This window comes from Pseudopipra pipra, chromosome 3, assembly GCF_036250125.1.
Source record: "Pseudopipra pipra isolate bDixPip1 chromosome 3, bDixPip1.hap1, whole genome shotgun sequence".
NCBI lineage: Eukaryota > Metazoa > Chordata > Aves > Passeriformes > Pipridae > Pseudopipra > Pseudopipra pipra.
Genome location: NC_087551.1, coordinates 5,051,364 through 5,070,136, shown reverse-complemented (window position 1 = coordinate 5,070,136; position 18,773 = coordinate 5,051,364). Strand labels below are relative to the sequence as shown.

Genomic DNA, 18,773 nt, shown 5'->3' with positions numbered 1-18,773 from the left:
AGGAAAACTGAATTTAAGTGCTGACCCCAGTTGACTCTTGGTTGCTCTCCTGGACATGCACCTCAGAGTCCTTGTTTTAATCAGTACTGAGCTGTTAACTTGTGCCTTTCCTATTTACCTCAGCTGGTGTTGAGCTGAGCCCCAGTGATAGCAGATAATTACAGTCACCCACAGAGGAGCCATTACACAAGTGGTCTCTTGTTAAGGCCACTCTTACTACTGTGTAAGTGTGAGCAGAGCCATGGAAGTGACCAGGCTCTCTTGGCTCTTCTAGCACTCCTCATGTTCCCTAAAGATTGCTTAGGTATGATCCAAAATTTCTTGATAATACGTGTGCCTGAAAACCAGGCGAAATCGCTGCATTTTCCAGCCCCTTGCCCAGGGTGTAGCCAGAGGGCACATTCCACTGGGTAAGAATCTGTTCCTTTCTGAACACAGCTCTCCAGCAGCCTCAGTGAGCTTTGCAAAATGACCTGGATGCAAGAGGCTGTTTCATCCATGCATTTGTAAGCAATTGGACTGATGAGGGAGCATGGATGTGTGTGGGGAGGGGTGTTACTCAGTCGTGGGTGAAATTAAACCAAGATTCTTTGGCTGAGTTTGCCATTCATCTAATGAAAAATCTGGTTTTCATTTGCTAACCTTCCAAATGTGTCCATCTGTAATTAATGTGGTCTCTCCACCAAATACTGGAGTACCTCACATACACATAAGCAATTTGAGCTGAGTATGTATGTGTTCATGTTGGCTTTTCAGTGCCTAATGCTCTAGCTGTAGGATTTACTTGGGTTGCGTGTTCTGTTTTTACTTTGTTTTCCTGGCAACTTGAGTCAAAAAACTCTTGGGTAGAAACAAATGCAATTACACATGCAAAGAAGTGGACTTTAGCTGAATGAAAGAATATTGAGTGTGTTGGATACATAAAAACAGGTTTATCAGAACACATTTTGTATTCAGTGCTGCATTATCAAGTAAAGGTAATGTTACCTGAAGCCTGCAAATTGAACTGGTTTATGGTCTCCATGTTCTTCCTGTTTTATAACCAGCAGCTCTCTGCCTTGTCTCTCATTTAATTTATTGGAAATAAGTGTTTTGTTTTTCCAACTCTAGATTAACTTGTTCATTCAAAGCTAAACAAGCAAAGTAAGAAGACACTGTGTCTGCTGCAATTCCTTGTACTTCAGCAAGGCTTATCAGATGTCCCTTTATTTTTTCCTCCTTGATGCAGGATTCTTAAAGGCTGGTTTTATAAAGGCAGGAATCAGATAAATTCAGTAAAGGTTAACCATTCACAGTGGCACTTTAGTTAATAGCCTTGGAATGGAGACCAAGGAAATGGATGTTGACTTTCCGGGGTGCTTCGAGTGTTCTTGAAAACTTTCTCTTCAGTCTTCCTGAAAGCTTCTTTCCTTCTTGCTTATGGCATCTTAAGGGCTTTTCAAAGGATGAATAAAAATTCTCTAGGAAGGTAAAGCTGAGGAGCCACATGGAAAAAAGAACTGGTCTAAAACTGAAGACTGTTCACCTGGGAAACTAGAGGGGGAAAAAATGTACTTTAGCATGCAATGCATGCCTCATTGGATTTCACTAAATTGCCATTGCATTAGCACTGAATCACAGGAAAAACACAGCATTTCAGAAAGCAGGTAAAACCAGAACGACTTTAAATGATTTCTGGGATATTAAACTCACAGAGACTAAGATGTATTGTGCCAGCCTAATTATTTTGAAACACTGTGGGTAAATCAATGGACATACACTTAATTTTTAATTGTAGGGGCCATCTATTACTTCCACCATGCGGGCCAAGTCCTGCTCTCATTTGCACTTAATGAAATCTTACTACAGGCAGTAATTCTGTGTGAAATGGGCAGCATTCCAGCACTCCTTTGATGGTACATGTTGTGACAGAAAAAAAGCCAAGAGCAGAACACGTGGCTCTTGCTTTCCCACTATCGGCGTGGAAGTGGCATTGCAAGGATCTCCACAAGGAACAGCACATGACAGCAGCCTGCCCACTAAAGAAAAGCACATGTTAATTTTGAGTGGTTTTCCAAAAGAAAAGGACCTCATGGGTCTATGTTGGGTCGGGTGAGCTTCTGCCACCCAAAATCAGCACAGCATCTGTGAGAAGTGATGACTTCTCTAATTCATTCAGCATTTGTCACCTTGGCTCTTACCTGCCGACTGCTGGGCTCAGGCAGTGCTGGGGATGTGCATTCCTGCTCCAGCTGAAAGCTTGTGGCCAGGAAAAACTGACTGTCATTGCCAAGAAAACTGGATGGGAGAAGTAGATTGCTCTTGCTTTGTGTTCTCCGTGGAGCTAATTTACAGCCAGACATGGTAGACTTTGAAATTGTGACTGATTCCATTTAATGTTTGGTACTGCCAGGGGTGTTTGTGTGTTTTCCAGGCAGAACATTGCTGTAGCATTGTTCCCAGCTTACTTCTGGGTCCTTCTTGGGCTTCCTCATTAAAAGAACCCAGATTTTGAGCTGGAAGCTCCCACGGGCAAGGACTGCTTTCCGTGCATTCTCTGTATGATTGTTTTCTTCAAGGACACCTACATGCCACTGTAAATCAGCAAAACTGTGCCCTTGTCACAGTGCTCTGGGGAGACAAGTCCTCCAAGCACTGAGGTGCCAATAAATAACACCACCAGCATCCTTAGAAGAGTCACTTCAGGGGTCTCTTCAGCACTGCCTGGGGGCAGCAGGTGGCCTTCATGGTGGGAGCCACAGTGCTCAAACTCTGTAATGCTTTTCACACCCCCACCTCGTGACTATTGAGGTCCAGGTTGCTCTGATGAGTGCCTTGGCATGTGGCAGAGGGGAGAAGCACTTGCTGTGGAAGGTGATAGTCATGTTTGCTAGCTTATTGTCATCACAGCAGGGGTAAAAAATGTCCTAGCAAACACCCTGTCAGTTGAAATTTTGAGCTCTCTGAAAGTTTGCCTTTGTAAAATTGTGCCTTTGAAGCCTGCAACGCCTTCGGGGCTCCAGAGCTTTCTGTGCAAGCCAAATAACCAAACTGGCCCTGCCTCGGTTCTCCACTGTTGATGGAAGAGAAAATGTGTTAATTTTATGGTGCTGCTGAGACGTCCCAGCACAGAGTTTACCCTGTGCCAGAGCGTGAGTGATGCAGCACCACTGTGCCTGGGCAGTGTGGGCTAGGTGAAAGTGTAATTCAGAGAAAAACATCATCAGTCCAAGTAACTCTTTAAAGTCACCCAGGATTATCCCAAGGTCCTACTTCCATCGTCCTCCTTTTGCTACACACTGATGTCAGAGCCAGCAAAACTTCACCCGTCCCCATCTTCCCTTTGGATCTGTGCTACGACGGAGGTGTCCTGCCCTAGAGATGCTCCTTGGGGAACGTGCCTCTCCTGTTGCTTCCATCCATCTCCCACTGCAGGCTGCCGGCATACCTGCCCTCAGCAGGGCTAAATCCCTCGGGACGAGCCAGTCGCGCATCGCCTCTCGGCAGCGGCACCCTTGGAAGAGGGGGATCTCTCGTTGCCATGACAATGAGCCTGTCGGGATGAATATTTCTTTCTGCGAGCAGCAATTCAAAGCTTAAAGCGATGCTGCTGCCTCCCAAAGCTTATTAGTGCCACGCGTAAACAGAGCTGGGCAAAGCCTTGGGAAAAGAAAGGGGCGGGGTGGGGGGAAAGCTGGCTGGTGTTGTGGTCCCTTCCCCTCTCGAGCTTCGAGCAGTGGCGAGAGCGGCTGCTTTCTGCCTCTTTGTTCCCGGCCCTGGCACAAATCAAATCAAGCCTCCCTTCCCCCAGCAAAGCTCGTGCTAAGCTGGAGGACGCTAGAGCGAAAACGGATTAAAAAGAAAAATCATCCTTTCCGCAGCAGATGAAGAGGGTATCAATCAGCGAGATGGAGGGGGCTCTGCCCCAGGGCTGGGCTCGCAGCTGCTAACGAGGGGCTTAAATCAAGGTGCTCGGGGGGCCTGGGCTCCCCACCGACCCCTCCTCTGCCTTCTGCACCTGTAACACCCCCGGGCCGAGAAGGGCAGCGGCCAAACCCGCTGCGGGTGTGAGTGCCCAGGAGCGCAGGACGAGCCGGAGCTGCCGCTCGCCACGCTGGAGGGAGCTCCTGAGACGGCAAAAGTGCTGCGTCGTGGTCCATCTCTGACAAATCAGACCTCGAACCGATGGAAACGGGTTATATTTCAGGATGCTTTTAATAGCTGATGTTGGCAGATGGGTTGTTTCTTTTTAGATCTATGAAGAGTTAGGGTTTTTTTCTCCCCGTGTAAATTAGTCGTATGTGGGTTGTAAACAGTCTAAATAGGTCTTGAATATTTTTTTTAAGCTTTTACATACAAAATCTGACTTTCTTGGAGCCATGTGACTCGGGGAGCTGGGGGAGTGAATTCTCAGTTTGAGGGCGACACTGTTGATTATCCTTTCCACCATCAGCTGTCCCACAAACCAGGGTTGGCACAGGCACAGTGCAGGGGAGGGGGGGCTTTCAGCCAGACCTGTCAACTAAAAAATAGAGTGAAGAGTTGGGAAGAGTGAGCAAAGCCCTGTGGACGAGCCACCATGGAAGCTGGGACGTGCTCGGTGTGGCTGGTGCCGGTGCCCACAGGTCACCTGGCAAGAGCACCCACAGAAAGAAGGGGGTTCTTGCAAGCAGGGGGAGAGAACCAGCTGGGCACTGGAGGGCTGGGGGAAAGATTACAAATAAAACAAACAAGGTTGCTTTGTGCAGGCCTTGGCAGCCTTGAAATGTGGGTTAAAACTGGTGAAAGCCACTGAGAGGTGAACGCTGAGTAAGGACAAGTGAGACTGTATCTTCCTTGTGCTGGTTAAAGATTAGCTGTGTTTTGGCACTTTTCCTCGGTTCTTGGTTCTATTTGCTTCAACCACTGGGTGCTGAGCAATGGTGATAAACCCAAAATGCTGCAGCCTTTGTGGAGGGAATGTCCCCAGAGCACCCAGGGCAGTGAGGCTGAGAAGGGCTTACAGTGCTCGTACCCACAGTGGGAGACCCAAAATAACCCCATGACAGCACTGAGTGGAGGATGAAAGGGGCTTTGGCTGAAAGGTGTGATCTGTAACCAGAGTCTGATGTGGTGCTGAAGGACTCTCAAGCACAGACAGCTGGACGTGGTATTCCTAAAAGGCCTTGAAATACAGAGTCAGGACCCTGCTCCCCACAAAATGCTGGTTTTTTTTCCTTGGTGTTTTGCCAGCAGGAATGGATTAAGGGAGGATTCCCTCATTTGGGAAGGGGGGGACTCCTTAATCCCTAAAGCCTGGATTTAAAGATCCTGGAGAGAGTAATCACAGACAGTGGATTAGCATCTGCTGGGGAGCCTGGCAGGAGAGGGCAGCATGGCACTGCCAACCCCAGGGTTGGTCCTCACCCTTGTCTGCAGCTCCTTTTCCCAGGCCTGTGTCTTAAATATACTTTTTCACCTGAAAACACAAAACTCACAGAAAGGAAGACGTTAAAAAGAGCATTTCCTCAAGTCATGGATGGTTTTCCTGCAAGTGAGAAATGTGTAAAACATGGCTGGGGCAGGTGACAAATGATGGCAGGGGGTGTGGTGTTGTGTGTTTGGTTTTTTTATAACCACCTTTAAAATTGCTCTGCAAAGGCTTCTGCCATGACAAACCGAGTCATCCTTTAGCTAGAAGAAGAAAAGGAGGAGATGCTTGCCAGTCAACAGAAACCAGCTGGTGTAGGGCCAGCCCCCTACTGCCTGGAGGTGTGTTGGCCTCCAGCCATGCAAGAAAACCCATAGTTGGTGCCTTGTTTGTGTGGGAAGCCTGGAAAACAGAGTTTGTGGCAGTGTGGCCCTCATTTGTTACTTACTGTGGCTCATGCACTGCTTTTCTCTGAGAATGCCAAACTCAGACTTTTCAGAAAGGTCTGACTACTACTTTATCCTTCAAAACACAACCTTAAAACGTGCAATTTCTATACAGATATAGCACAAGTGGAGCGTTTAGCCTGGCTAAGGCATATTCCCCCTGGGAGATCTTGCAGGAGAAATGGACCATATTGGCTTTTCCAACTGGCCTTAGGTATTGCTGCAGCAGCACATGAACTCAGCCGAGTGTGTGTTTATCTGGCAGGAGGCAGTTGCCTCAAACAGAGTGAGGATCAGCTCCCCAAGAGGTTCACCACTTCAAATTTAAAACTGCATTATTTATTCAGACAGGAGTTTCTGGCAGCAAACCTTGCATCCTTTTCTGCATGCTCTGTAGTCAGGAGGAAGGATGGTGCTATGCTTGATGGTCCCCAGAGCATGCCCTGTGCTCCTGGCAGAGGTGGAGAGGTCAGCAGAGATGGGCGAGTGCCAGTCGACCCACCTCGGGCTGGGGAACTGGAGCTTCAGGCCCTGCTGGGTGTTGCCTTCTTGGTTGCATTCTTTAAAAGTTCCCTTTGGGAATTTTGGATCACCTCTCTGCACGCTGCCCTGTGACAGGGCTGGTGCTGCTCCACCCGAGCCTTGCAAGTGTGGCTCATCAGCCACTTCAGCTTTCAAGTCTAGTATGATCATCTCCTACTGTCAAATCATTCCCCTTTGTACAGACCTTGGCTTTCAGAGGATTTTCAGACCCTCTGGATCCTCCTCTTGCAGGTCTTTGCCATCCCCATGAAGCTTTCCTGGCTGTGGATGGTTCCATTTAAAGCCCTCTCCTAATTGTGTATGAATCCATCCTCTGTATGAGGCACCACTGGTGAAGTACTTACAAACAGAGCAGTGGAAAGGGAAGCTCTGTAATGTCACAGCTACCAAGAGCCTGATCCCCTTCTGCATAAGTCACCAAAACAGACTCAGAAGAGTAGGGAGCAGTCCTGGTTTTCTAACAGTTTCCAGCATGACTTTGCACTGGTAAACTGTTTCAGCCCAGATTTTCTTTAAGGCATTCATTGCCAGATTTCAAGAGGAATCAAATAAATACCTCTAAAGATCTGATCCTTGCACCTCCCTTTGCCATTCCTTGCTGAATTGAGGGTTGGTGCTTTCTCCTCCCCTGCCACCTCACCTGCTCAGCCACACTGATGCAGAGGGTCATTTCTGTTCTCATGCCATCAACATCCAGTCTTGGGGGACTCTACTCTGCCAGAACAGTGTGGGCGTGTGTACCCATGGAGCACAGCAGAGGAACACCCCAGGGATTGTCTGGCAGAGGATGCTCCATGAGCAGGACACCCACTCCCGTACTTAGATGCTGCTGGGCCGAGGTGCCACGTGCTCTGTGCTGACAGACCTTCACAACTGTGGGGTTGTCAGCCCTTTCCACCCCTCCTGGGCTGTGTCTAATTGAATTTGGATAGTGGCTTTCTTTGCTAGAGACTGTGCCACTGCTCTGGGATACCTGCTCCTACAATTTATCCTTTCAATTTATGTTGCCAAGGAGCCATGTTAACCCTCACCTCTTAAAGGGTGAAAACCCTTTCTGTTGTTGAAAATTGAGTGCATGCAAGTCTCTGAGGAGCAGCACTGGTTTGTACCACACACTAAATAGGAGCAGCGGTCTCAGTCTGGATTGTAAATCAGGTCACTGACAGTAGTGAGGCGAGAACAGCAAACAACCTGGTGCTGTTCTCCATCTGTGCTCAGAGGAGACCCAGAATGGTACCAGCAGAGGGGCTGCAGGGAGAGAACAAGGTGTCTTGGCAAACCTGTCTGTGACAGTCAAAAGAAATCCTGCTTTGCAGCAGGTTGTTTTCCATCTCCTGCATGTCGCCATCAGCACAATTGTAGCATCCAGGGTGCTCGGAGGAGATAATGCCCGAGAGTAACAGTTAATGGGGAAGGGTGGGAAAGAGGAACAACTTTCTCTTGCTGCCACGTGCTTTCAATCCCTTCAGCTCTCTTGCTACAGCCATAGTGAGGAAGTGGTTTTTCCACTAGTAATTTTAGTGCTGCTTTAAAAGAGCTAGACTAGCAAAGCCAAGGAAGTAAACCCCTGCCCACCTCTGGGATGCTTTCCTGCTCCTGTCTGCCCTCACCAACTCACCAACACAACCTGCTGACTTCAGGCACCTTCCTGGTTTTTCCATCTTGATCGAATTACTGTCTTTTCCCAGACAGTGGGCAGTCCTTTTCTTTGAAAACAGACCACCAAGATAAACCCAAGAGTTGTTCTTCAGGTCTCAGTGGGTGCCTGGTCTGCTGGAGAGCATCCCCTGAGAAGGAGAAGATGGATCACAGCCCTGAACCTGCTGTGTTGATTTGAGCATCACCCTGCAGTGCCCCTGCTCTGGACAGCACAGGCTGAAGCTGATTTTTAAGTCAACACACTGGTGGGGATGGAGGGGAGGGCAGGCTGGGCAAAGCCATGATCCTGTTTGCTCTGATCACTGAAGGTCACGAGGTGGGTCCGTCTGTTGGGGGGTGAACCAAACGCTGGTATCTGTGGCAAAGTAATTCCAGGCTTGCACCGATTCCCCTTTCAGTTTAATTTAATCATCTTTGGTGTCTGATTCTACAAACATGGCTTTGTTCTGCTAAACCTTTGCTGCATATTAGCAGAGAGGCAGCTGGAATTTAAATTTGATTTTGACTATAGTGAGAAACCTTATATTTAGCACTTGGCAAATCTCTTGAATGCAGGAGCACATCAGTTTATAAATGCAGGTTGCTTTGATCAGTGTAATTTTGGAGGCTTAAGTATGAGAGAGAGAATGTAGGCTGGGTACTGATACTCATAAAGGAGCTATAGAAAAATATTCTACCAGGTGATTGGAATTACATTACTCTGCAGTATCAACCTACCTAGCATTTGCTGCAAGGAATCATTTGTACCTGAAAAATGCTTTGGGTAACAAAATACTTTCAATGCAGTTTTTTGCCACTTGCAGTATAAGGGTCACATACAGGGACACATTCTCTCAGGTCAAGGGACAGGTGACAGCAAAGAGTGACAAGAGCTGGACTAACTCAGGGGCATGATGGTGACCAAGAAATGTAGATGAGCCAAAATGGCAGTGGGATAAACTGCCTGCTTTCAACTCCTCTTCTCCATTGGACAAAACTCCTCCTGGCTCCTTTGCCATGTGGGATGCCGAACTAATAGTCACTCTCAGCATTAAAACATGTGTAGGACTCGGGGTTTTGCCATATGTTCCAACAAAAGCAAGGACTTTAATTGGCAGCTCGGGCCTGGAGCTGGAGGTGTTCCCAGAGAGCTCATGTCCCTTTGAAACCTGTCCCATTTCGAAAGGAGCCACCTCTGACCCTGCCAACTGGGCAGCAGCTCCCACAGGTCCATGGACCTGACTGTGCCACTGTAAATTCTGGGATACTCCCTGGGCATCCCTGGGGGCTGGTTTTCTTCTGGAGTTGCTGTTAAAGGAAGGAGTGCTTGGTACCTGCGGGGTGGGGAGCAAAAGCTTTTAGCAGCTGGGAGGCTCATCTGTGTGCTTATTGCTTCCTAAGAAAGACTTGGATTTTTAGAAGAGGCTTCCTTTTGCACAGTAAAAGTGATCAGGGCCAGAACTTAGGAGTACATGGTTTTAAGGAGCTCAGGTTCTTCTCTGAGCAGAAAGAGATAAAAGCTAAGGCAAGAGTAGTGACTCTGCTCTTCAAATTTGCATGGGCAGAACAAAAAATGGAGCTTGAATGAAAATGTTATCATCAGTGTCATGGGCATGATTAACAGAGTATTCACTACGTCCCAAAAAACAGCAAGGGGAAGAGGTGACCCTTCCTACTGCTTTTGCTGGCTGCTGGCTTCCAAGAAATACCCCACCACTTTGATTTATTGACATGCTGGGGAAAGGCAATTAAGTTTTACAACCGGCCAACCCTGTGGGTCCAGATCTTGAGAAGCAGAAATGAAAAGGGAGCCTCCCCTTCTCATGTGTGATATTTTCAAAGCATTGTTGTGTGATGGTGCTCTGGGATTCCAGATCTGGTGGCTGCTCATTCTCCACTTTGGGGCTGTGGCTGCCTCTACCCAAAGGGCTGGAGCAGGTGTAACTCCTCAGGGAGCTTCACCACGAGATCTCCACAACCGCAGGGTTCAGTCTGTGCTTTCCCCAAACCCACCATCCCCAGAGGAGCCAGCTTGGAAGGCTTGAGCACACATCCCTCTTCTACACATCCCTCTTCCCCAGCCATTGCATCAAGGTTGTTGCCTGATAGCAGAGGCTGCAGCTCCTCCCAGCCTGTGCTGCCTTCTGCTCCCCAGCCCACCACATCACCGGTGGCCGAGCGAGCACCGGCGATGATACAAAGGTTGTTTTTGCACCGTGGCTGCAGAGTAAGAGCACAGGAGATTTGATGCCTTGCAGCTTCTTGCTCCTTGGGCCCGTGGATCAGCGTGGCAGGAGCTGGTTTGTCCCCTGGTGAGGAGCTGACTGAGAGCCAGTTGGCAGTGCCTGCGCGGGGAGGGCTGTGCTCGTGGCGGAGCCGGGATTGATGCACGGCGGCGCTAAAACGGATTGACAGACCTGCAGAGAGCAACTTCCATGCATCCCATATGTTGCTTGGCTTCCTCTGAGGGACTTAAAATTTTGAGGTGAAAAAAATCTTTTGCTGGAGGAGAATTAGGATATTTGTATACTTGGCTGTTTTCAAGAGCCTCTTGCTGAACCTGATGTGGTCAAAAAGAAAGAAGGTATCTTTTAGTCACTCCAGGAGCGATCACAGATGTATTAAATAAACAGTTTCCTGTGGCCGTAATAGCAGACACAGGAAAGTTCCCCAAATTGTCAAGAAGTTCTGCTCTGTGAGAATCACAGACTAAGATTGTCAAAGATCTAGTGCTGCTAATCGGCGCAGTAACTGCTGGGGCACTCTGATTTACACCTGAAGGTTTGACTTGTTACCTATAGGAGAACTGCCCAGGAAGACTGGAATGTAACCCTGAGGTCAAACGAGAACTTTTCAGAGCAATGCTATTTTTACTCCTCTCTGTTTCATTTAGGCAAACATGTGCAGTGCAGACCGTGGGTCCTGATGAGGTGCCATTGTTTAATACTGAAAAAATGCACATTTGATCTCGTTCGCATTTCCTAAAATCCGTGTTATTGATTTGACAATATATTTTTCCTCAGGAAAAAAAAATCTGCAGTTATTTATTCATTCTTGCCCCTTGGAGAGCTCGCTACCATCTGCTTTTCTTGGCTTTGCATTACCTTTTTTTTTTTTTTCCACTTGTTCTTTTCCCACTGTGCACCACTGAAGGACTATACTATACATTATCTCATAGCCAAATTATGCAGGGTATTGTAAACATGTTGTAAACTTTGCCAGCTGCAAAGTCAAGGGCTCTGAGAGATCTTGCTTAGCACTGGAAACGCTCTTTGAAGAAAGGAGGCAGCCTTTTGGAAGCAGATTTGCAGGGCAGCGTGACACCAAAGTGTCATCCTGCTTTTGCAAAATGCTAGGGGAAGAAAAGGAGCAAATAAATGTGTTCATGGATACCTATAGATTTATCATAGAGGCCAAGAAGTCCCTGAACCAGTATCTGCTCAGCACCCACTGATAAGACACAGCAGGGCCCTGTGTGCACATGCTGGGACCTGCAGGCTCTGGGCCCCAGTGGATGGTGAGAGGGATTGGTGCCTGATAAAGTCCCACATCACCATCATTTGAGGCAGGACAGGGCCATGCTCAGGGCACATCACAGGACTGAAGGCCCTGCATGTGCCAGAGTTATCCCTGGAGCTGGAACAGTCATGTCCCGCAGACTGTCCCGGGAAGAGGCAAACTGCAGAGCATCTCTTGCTCTGCCTTGCAGGGTTGGGGCCCATTTCTGCCCTTGGAAATATGAGTTGAAGGGGAAGAATCACAGGTGTGTGAGGATAAGTCTGTGTAAATCTACACTATCCCTAGTTAGAGATCTCTGTGTATCTTTTGATCATTGAACAATAAGGATACTGGCAGTAGGAATGACCAGGCATTATGGAAATCGTGTCTCAAAAATATACAGTAACTTTAAAATTACCTTTTTGAAGTTTAGTATCTGTTCTCTTTGTCTGTCTTCTGGTGACTGATCTTGGTGCAGTGAAGGTCGTGCCTTCAAGCCTTCCTACCGTGGTACACTCCCCAAAAGGGCCACACCTAGGAGCCTGCCTAGGAGCCACACCCCTCGAGCCCAGGAGCTGGAGTGCGGGAGGAGCACTGGGCAGCAGGGAAATAGAGGTTACTGTCACCCTTGCAAATAGAGAGAGAGAGCCAGGGGCTGTACTGATACACTCTTCAGAGAGCAATCCCAAATGCCTTGAAGTCAAGAGGACCGGGAAGTGCTGTGAATTATAGGACCACAGGGAAGAGCCTGTGACAGTGTAAAATACCTGTATGGGCTGATGACACACGTGCAACCCTCAGCAAAATGCAGTTTCCTACATTTGCTGTAAATTCATATTGAATGCTTTTGTGCTCAGAGTTTGACCAATAAGGAAAGCAAAGACACCTTAAGTTTGGAGGAGATTTGAGGTGTAGTTATGAGAGTAACTGCTCTGGTAGCAGAGAAGTGGCCCTTCAACAGCATTTTGGAAAGAGGCCGGGGGCTGCACGGGAGCACAGTCGCACTCCACCCAGCATCCCTCAGCCATCCTCCCTGTGCAGCAGCTCACAGCCCTTAAAAGGCTGCTGGCCATCAAGATGAATAGCTGGACAGGGCATTCATCTGTATTATTTAGGGAATTCAAACCTGTCTTTTTAATTATTCCAGCAATACTTCATCGTCCTCTCCGACGACGGTTAGTGGGAAGGATCACCGGTTCAGCTGTACTTCCGTAATGTGGCTGGGAATATCCTATGACTTATTGCCCAATCCCTGCTCTTTTTACAGGGTTAAGAGCTTAGGGGAGAAGAATTGCTTGGCTGTGAGATGTATTTCTTTTTGCAAAGGATGGCTGGTGTTCTCCCAGCCCTGGAAGTATTCTTGTGAAAGCTATTTCTTCTCTGAAGAGTCTTTTATTACTGTTATTGGCTTATGTTCATAGGCTTTCATTCTCATTAAGGGGCACAGATTTAAATGAGGGGATTTAATCAACAATTTTCATCATGACTTAAATCAGCTAGCAGGAAACACAAAATTGATTATTTAAATTAATCTTGTGCTCCATTTGTACTTTTTAATTATTTTCCTAAGGAACAACTGATACTTCCTCACCGGAGCCTAGTACTGTTTTTTCACTTATGATCAGGATATGCTATTACCATATTTATTTAAGAATCTGCATATTAAGTCTAAAGTTCCTTAACAATTTTCACTTTATGTGCCAAACTGATGACTGACGCCTCTACTACTTGACTAATTTTAATGTTAATTTGTGTCAGGGTGCACTGCAGAGCAGAGAAAGTAACATACATTAGTTACTGTGCTCTAATTTAAATCATATACTAATCTTAAATATGATGGACAGACAGGGTAAGGGGGAGAATGCAGTTATCAAATCTTATTCTGCATTTGAAATGGACATTTTGAACACAGGAAATAACACCTCTTGACAGCAGGCTGGGTGTTTCTAATCACCAAGTCCTTATAAAGACTCATATGGGGGAAACTGCAATAGCCTATTCCCTCTCTGGCTTCAATCCCTAATGGTTTTCTCAGACTGGAGGGAAGTGAAGGAAAGAACATTTTTCTGTGCATCCCAGGGAGAAATGGGTCTGTAGATAGTGAATTTAGAGTCTCAAGACCCTCCTGATCCACCTGGTTCAACAAATACTTCAGCCACTGCAGGGGCTTCACTTGATTTAGAATGTGTAGGGGTCTATTTCCATTTATTATAATATTACAGTGAAGCCTAGGCCATAGTGTTTAGTGCCACTGATTCAGTTTTTAAATTAAAACTACCAAATTTTAAACATACAATGATGGTAAGTTAAAAAAATTAATAATGCTATGCTCTGATTTTTCTGGGAAAAGGACATTTTGCCCTTTTAGCCACCATTCATTTGCATCAACTCTAGCTCAGGGCAGCTACGCTGAGTTGAGGGGCCATATTTCTTATTCATACCATTGTGTGTAAGAATAAGCCAAAAGCAAAATGAACCTTTTTCTAAAAGCCTTGGGCTTTGGGGTCCATCTGTGCATATGTAACATCTACTTTTCAGATTGTAGGGATTAAATAGTCAAGTTCATCCTTCAGGTAGTTCAGCTGGCTTTTGGGGAGAAACTAATGTCCAAGTTAGACACCTGGTTTCTCGTTGGCTTCAACCCCAAGGACACAGGGTCCAGGGCTCTCTGGGAATACACAGGATGGGATTTTCCAATGCTGATGGATGTGCCTACATCCCTTCAGTGTGAGTCTCAGCAGGTTCATGTTACTGAGCCACCCCTTCTCCCAGCACCCCATGGATACAGAGGGGTTATTGCTCCTTCCCTTCCTCCCTCATTGCTCCTGCAATGGTGCCTCTCTCCCGGCGCTGCAGTTTCACAGCCATCAGCCCATTCTGCCAACTCACTGAGACACTTTCCTCCAAATCACACTTGAGACTAAAGACAAAACAGCGAAGGCTTGATTTCTTTTTGTTCCCCTGCCAGAAGCCATATGCACCATGCCAAGATGTGACACGCAACACCTTGCATTACAGACACACATCACTCACGCTGACTCAGAGCAGGGAAACCTTCGCTGCCTCGTCCCACACGTTACTTCTGGTCTGATGCACCAGGGAAAGGCTTCAGCTTTGTGGTGAGGTTTAAACCCAAGTTGTTGTGGTGGGGTTTTTTCTTTAAGGAAAGTTTTAGCATGGCTTGGGGTTTTTTGAGGAATTTGGTTTGTTTGGGTTTTTTCTCCAGAAGCCTGAATGTCCTTCAGTGGCTGCTGATTTCAAATGATGCTTCTGGCTGCAAAACCCACTGCAAGCCAATGGAAACCAGGAGCAACAGAGCATCTTCAACAGTGGCACCCACTCAGGGTATTGCCTTAACCAGCCTGCCTCTGAATTTCACATTTAAGGGGTCAAAATTACAGTCCAGGGCTTCTGAATAGCCTTCTGCTGTATTTTGGACTGTGTTGGTTCTGTGCTCAGTCTCCTTCTCAGCAAGGAGAGTGCTCCTTCTTGTGCTGGCACTGCCCACCACTGCCATGGTCAGGTTTTGAGGCCAGAGCAGGTGGTTTGCCATCCCAGCAAACACCAACACCATGTGCTGTGAAGAACAAAGGGAGCTCGTTTCATCTCGCAGCCTTAGGTAGAGCAGTGATTGAGGGGAACATAAAGAAAAGAAGGCAGAAGCAGACATTATGGGTAATGGAAGAGCACATTTCCGAGGGATTTTTGTTGTTGTTGTTGTTAATGTAGGGTTTTTCATACGTGCAGAAACGTGTTTAGACCTCAGGTGAGCAGCTGAGTGCCGTGAGAGCCTTGGCATCTCCCTCTGCCCGGCCACCCCACACAGCTCCAATGCAGACCTTTATCTTCCAGCTGTTCCTGTCGTATCCTCTCTGCTCCTGCCATACAGAGTGAGTGCTAATGCAAAAGGGCATCAAAGAAACTAGAAATGATGTGTAATTCAACATCATTAAGTATGAAATCACTCCTCTCCCATGCAGGGCTGTATCAATCAAATCGACTTTGGGTCTTTTCTTCCCAGGGAGCTTCTGCTGCAGGTGCCTCTGAAAAGCCCTTTGCTGTCTGTGCTCAGTGTTTCCTGACAGGGATGGTTTATGGTCATCCATGAGCACACACCATCATCTCCCTCTGGATTTAGCACGTGGAAGGACCGATATGTACCTTTATTAAAGGCAATCTTAATCTTTCTTATGGAACATTATATAAAAACGTAGGCTTAGGGCAGCTTTCAGAGGCAGCCACAAATTGCCGGCAGTAATACAACAAAATTAGATGGGATACATGGGGTTTGGCTGTTGTACTTCTCTGATTGCTTCCTTCCATCACTTGCCTTAACCAGATTTGTTCCTTAGCACGTGGCCATTGCTCGGGGAGCGCTACTGGTAATGAAACATGTCAACATGGTATAGATACATATAAATTTATATATATAATGGCTGAGGTCCCAGTGCAGAAGGAAGCGGGTGGGTGGGTGTAGGGGCCTGTGAGTAGATGGTTGCAGAGCTGGAGTGTAGATGGACGGATGTGGATGGGAGCATGGATTGGCAGACAGGTGGGTGGATGTGTTGGAGGAAAGGTTGGACGTGGATGGCTGGATATATGGGAGCACTGACTGGTGCATGCACAGGTGGGCCATATACAGGTGTAAGAGTGCATGGGTGGGTGTGTGGATGTGTAGGTGTATGGGCAGGGGCAGGAATGGAGGGTGATATATGGGTGTACAAGTGCATGGGGGGGGCACAAGTTGGTGCATGCCTGGGTGGAAGGATGCACTGGTGCATTGGTGTGTGGGTGCCCAGGTGCCTTGGCTGGTGTAGGAACGGGTGGGTGAGTGTCCAGGTGCATGGACTGATGAGGGATTGGTCCAGGTACATAGGCTCGTGCAGGAACAGATGTGTGGGTGTGAAGCTGCCCTGGCTGGTGCAGGAATAGGGGTGTGGGCGTGCAGGTCCCCTGGCTGGTGCAGGAATAGGTGTTGGGTGTCCAGGTGCAGGGGCTGGTGCAGGAATGGGTGTTGGGTGTGCAGGTCCCTTGGCCAGTGCAGGAATAGATGTTGGGTGTGCAGGTCCCTTGGCCGGTGCAGGAATGGGGGTGTGGGTGTGCAGGTCCCTTGGCCAGTGCAGGAATGGGTGTTGGGTGTGCAGGTCTCTTGGCCAGTGCAGGAATAGATGTTGGGTGCGCAGGTCCCTTGGCCGGTGCAGGAATGGGGGTGTGGGTGTGCAGGTCCCTTGGCTGGTGCAGAACACGGGTATGCGCCGCTGTGGCTGCCGCGCTGGGGGCGGACAGACGGACGGACAAAGCCGCGGCCAGATGCCGGGGCAGGTGCGCAGCTGCCGCCGCCCCTCCCGCCGGCAGAGCCCAGCCCGGCCCCGCAGCTCGGGGCGGCGGGCGGGGGCGGGGCGGTGCTGCCGGCCCTGCCCTGCCCTGCCCGGCCCGGCCCGGCGCGGGGGCGGTGCCGGTGCCGCGCCCGCCCCGGCTCTGCCCGGCTCGGCTCGGGGGGCGGGCGGCGGCACCTGCGGCCGCGCCGAGCGGGGCTGAGCGGGGCCGAGCGAGCGGAGCCGCGGCCCGGATGTAGCCGGAACATGGCGCTGGGGGCGGCGTGAGGCGGCGGCCGAGGTAGGAGCGGCGGGGCGGGTGCGGGGACCCGCCCGGGGGGCGCGGAGCGGAGCGGGGGGCGCGGGCGGCGGCTGCCCCTGCCCGGGCTGCTCGGCCGTGCGGGGCCGCCCGCCCTCCGTGCCGGCGGCGGCCGGTGCCGGGCAGACAAAGGCACGGCCCGAGCATCCCCGTCCGCACCTGTGCGGAGCGGGCAGAGCCGCGGGCGCTGCCAGCGCAGGCTGGGCAGGGGCAGCCGGGGCTGCGGGTTCCTCTCATGGAGCTCCCGGGCTCCTCTCCGAAATCACCTACGGCGACCCTTTGCTTTAAATGCTTTGCTGGGATTTCCCACAACAATGGCTTTTTTTTTTCTTTTTTTCTTTCCCCAAGGGCGTTTTGGTTTTTGTCATTTTTTTTCCAGAAGTTGCGCCCAACTTTCTGTGAATATCATGTGCTTTTGGGTTTCCCCCAGGTAGCAGGTGCCCAGAGAGCCGTGCAGCCGCTCCTGGAAATGCGCCTGGAAATGTTCCTGCATGCGCCTCTATACCTCTGCTCGCTCGTTTGGGTTTTTTTCCTTCATATAAAGGGTTAGGAATGCCTGCAATCGACTCCGCTCTTCTTTATGTGTTCATTAGTCTCAGATCATCGTGGCTAAAGAAAATGAGCTGCATAGTGACTGCCGTGCTTGAATAACGCTCCAGCTTTAGACCAGGAGAGGTGTTTTTTTCAAGGTATCGATCAGACCTTGAGAATTTCTTACCAACCCGGCAGCAGCACGCAGGCTGCCTTTCTTCCTCTTTGTTACACACCAGCCCTCCGTTAACATAAAGAAACAATGGAATTTTTTTCTCCCCAAATATTCAGCGTTAGACCAAATGGGCTGTCATTGCCAGTAAGGATAATATTCCCCCCAACGCGAGAGGGGCCAGCAGCGAGACCACTCTGCCGGTAACCTTTCCCCTTCATTTTAGAATTTTTTATGTGCTTTAGCATTTGCAAAATGAAGGAGGAGAGTTGGTACCTGTGTTGAGATAGATCTCAGTGGTCCCTGCTGCCCAGACAGCACTTAAGGAATCATTGTTCCTAATTTATTGCCTTTCTTGTACCACGAAACTTTAAACGGCGCTGCTTAGGGCTGCAGTAGGGAGCCGAGCTCCCCTGCCCTGTGTCAAAGTCGGTGTTAGATGGCTGTGAGCATCGCTGCTGCTGCCGGGGACAGACCTCTTGTGGTGGAGGATGCGTCTGGAAGCGTTGGGGAATCGTGAGGATGATGTTTCTGATGCAAAGAGTGGATTTCGTGCCACTCGCGGGGCTCCCTGGCCGTCTGCACCCCCAGGAGTGAGGTTGAGCAGAAGCTGTAGGAGCTCCTCTGTTCCAGTTTGAGGTTCGCAAAATGGCCCTTTGCATTCCTGCTGATCCGGTGCCGCTTCTGCTGCAGGGGGGTTACTCGTGTGCTGATCCTCCCATGGTGAGGGGCTGCTCTCCTGGTTTGCAGGTGGGGATGAGGGACCTGTCTGCAAGGGGTAGGGCGCCGGTTTCAGAGCTGCTGCTGCTGCTGTGCCAGGTAAAGCTTTGGGAGTTACTCTTTGTGATTCGCCTCATTGTCTGTTTTCTGTGGTTTAGTAACATTTTTTTGGCTGTAGCTCGTTTCAGGTGGATGGAAGGTC

The 18,773-nt window shown here is 49.0% G+C and overlaps 1 protein-coding gene across 8 annotated transcripts in view; it reads left to right on the top strand.

Annotated features, from left to right (window-relative positions):
* The window catches only part of PAK5 (p21 (RAC1) activated kinase 5), a 221,389-nt gene that overhangs the window by 117,248 nt on the left and 85,368 nt on the right, over positions 1-18,773 (top strand). Inside the window, exon 1 of one of the 8 annotated variants that reach the window (XM_064647528.1) lies at positions 16,974-17,130. The exons of 5 other annotated variants lie outside the window; for them this stretch is intronic. The gene's annotated coding sequence lies outside the window, so the exon portion shown is untranslated. Of the gene's footprint in view, positions 1-16,973; positions 17,131-17,481; positions 18,491-18,649; positions 18,671-18,773 lie in introns of those variants that run through there. 2 more of the 8 variants (XM_064647532.1, XM_064647533.1) reach the window with 2 other exon arrangements.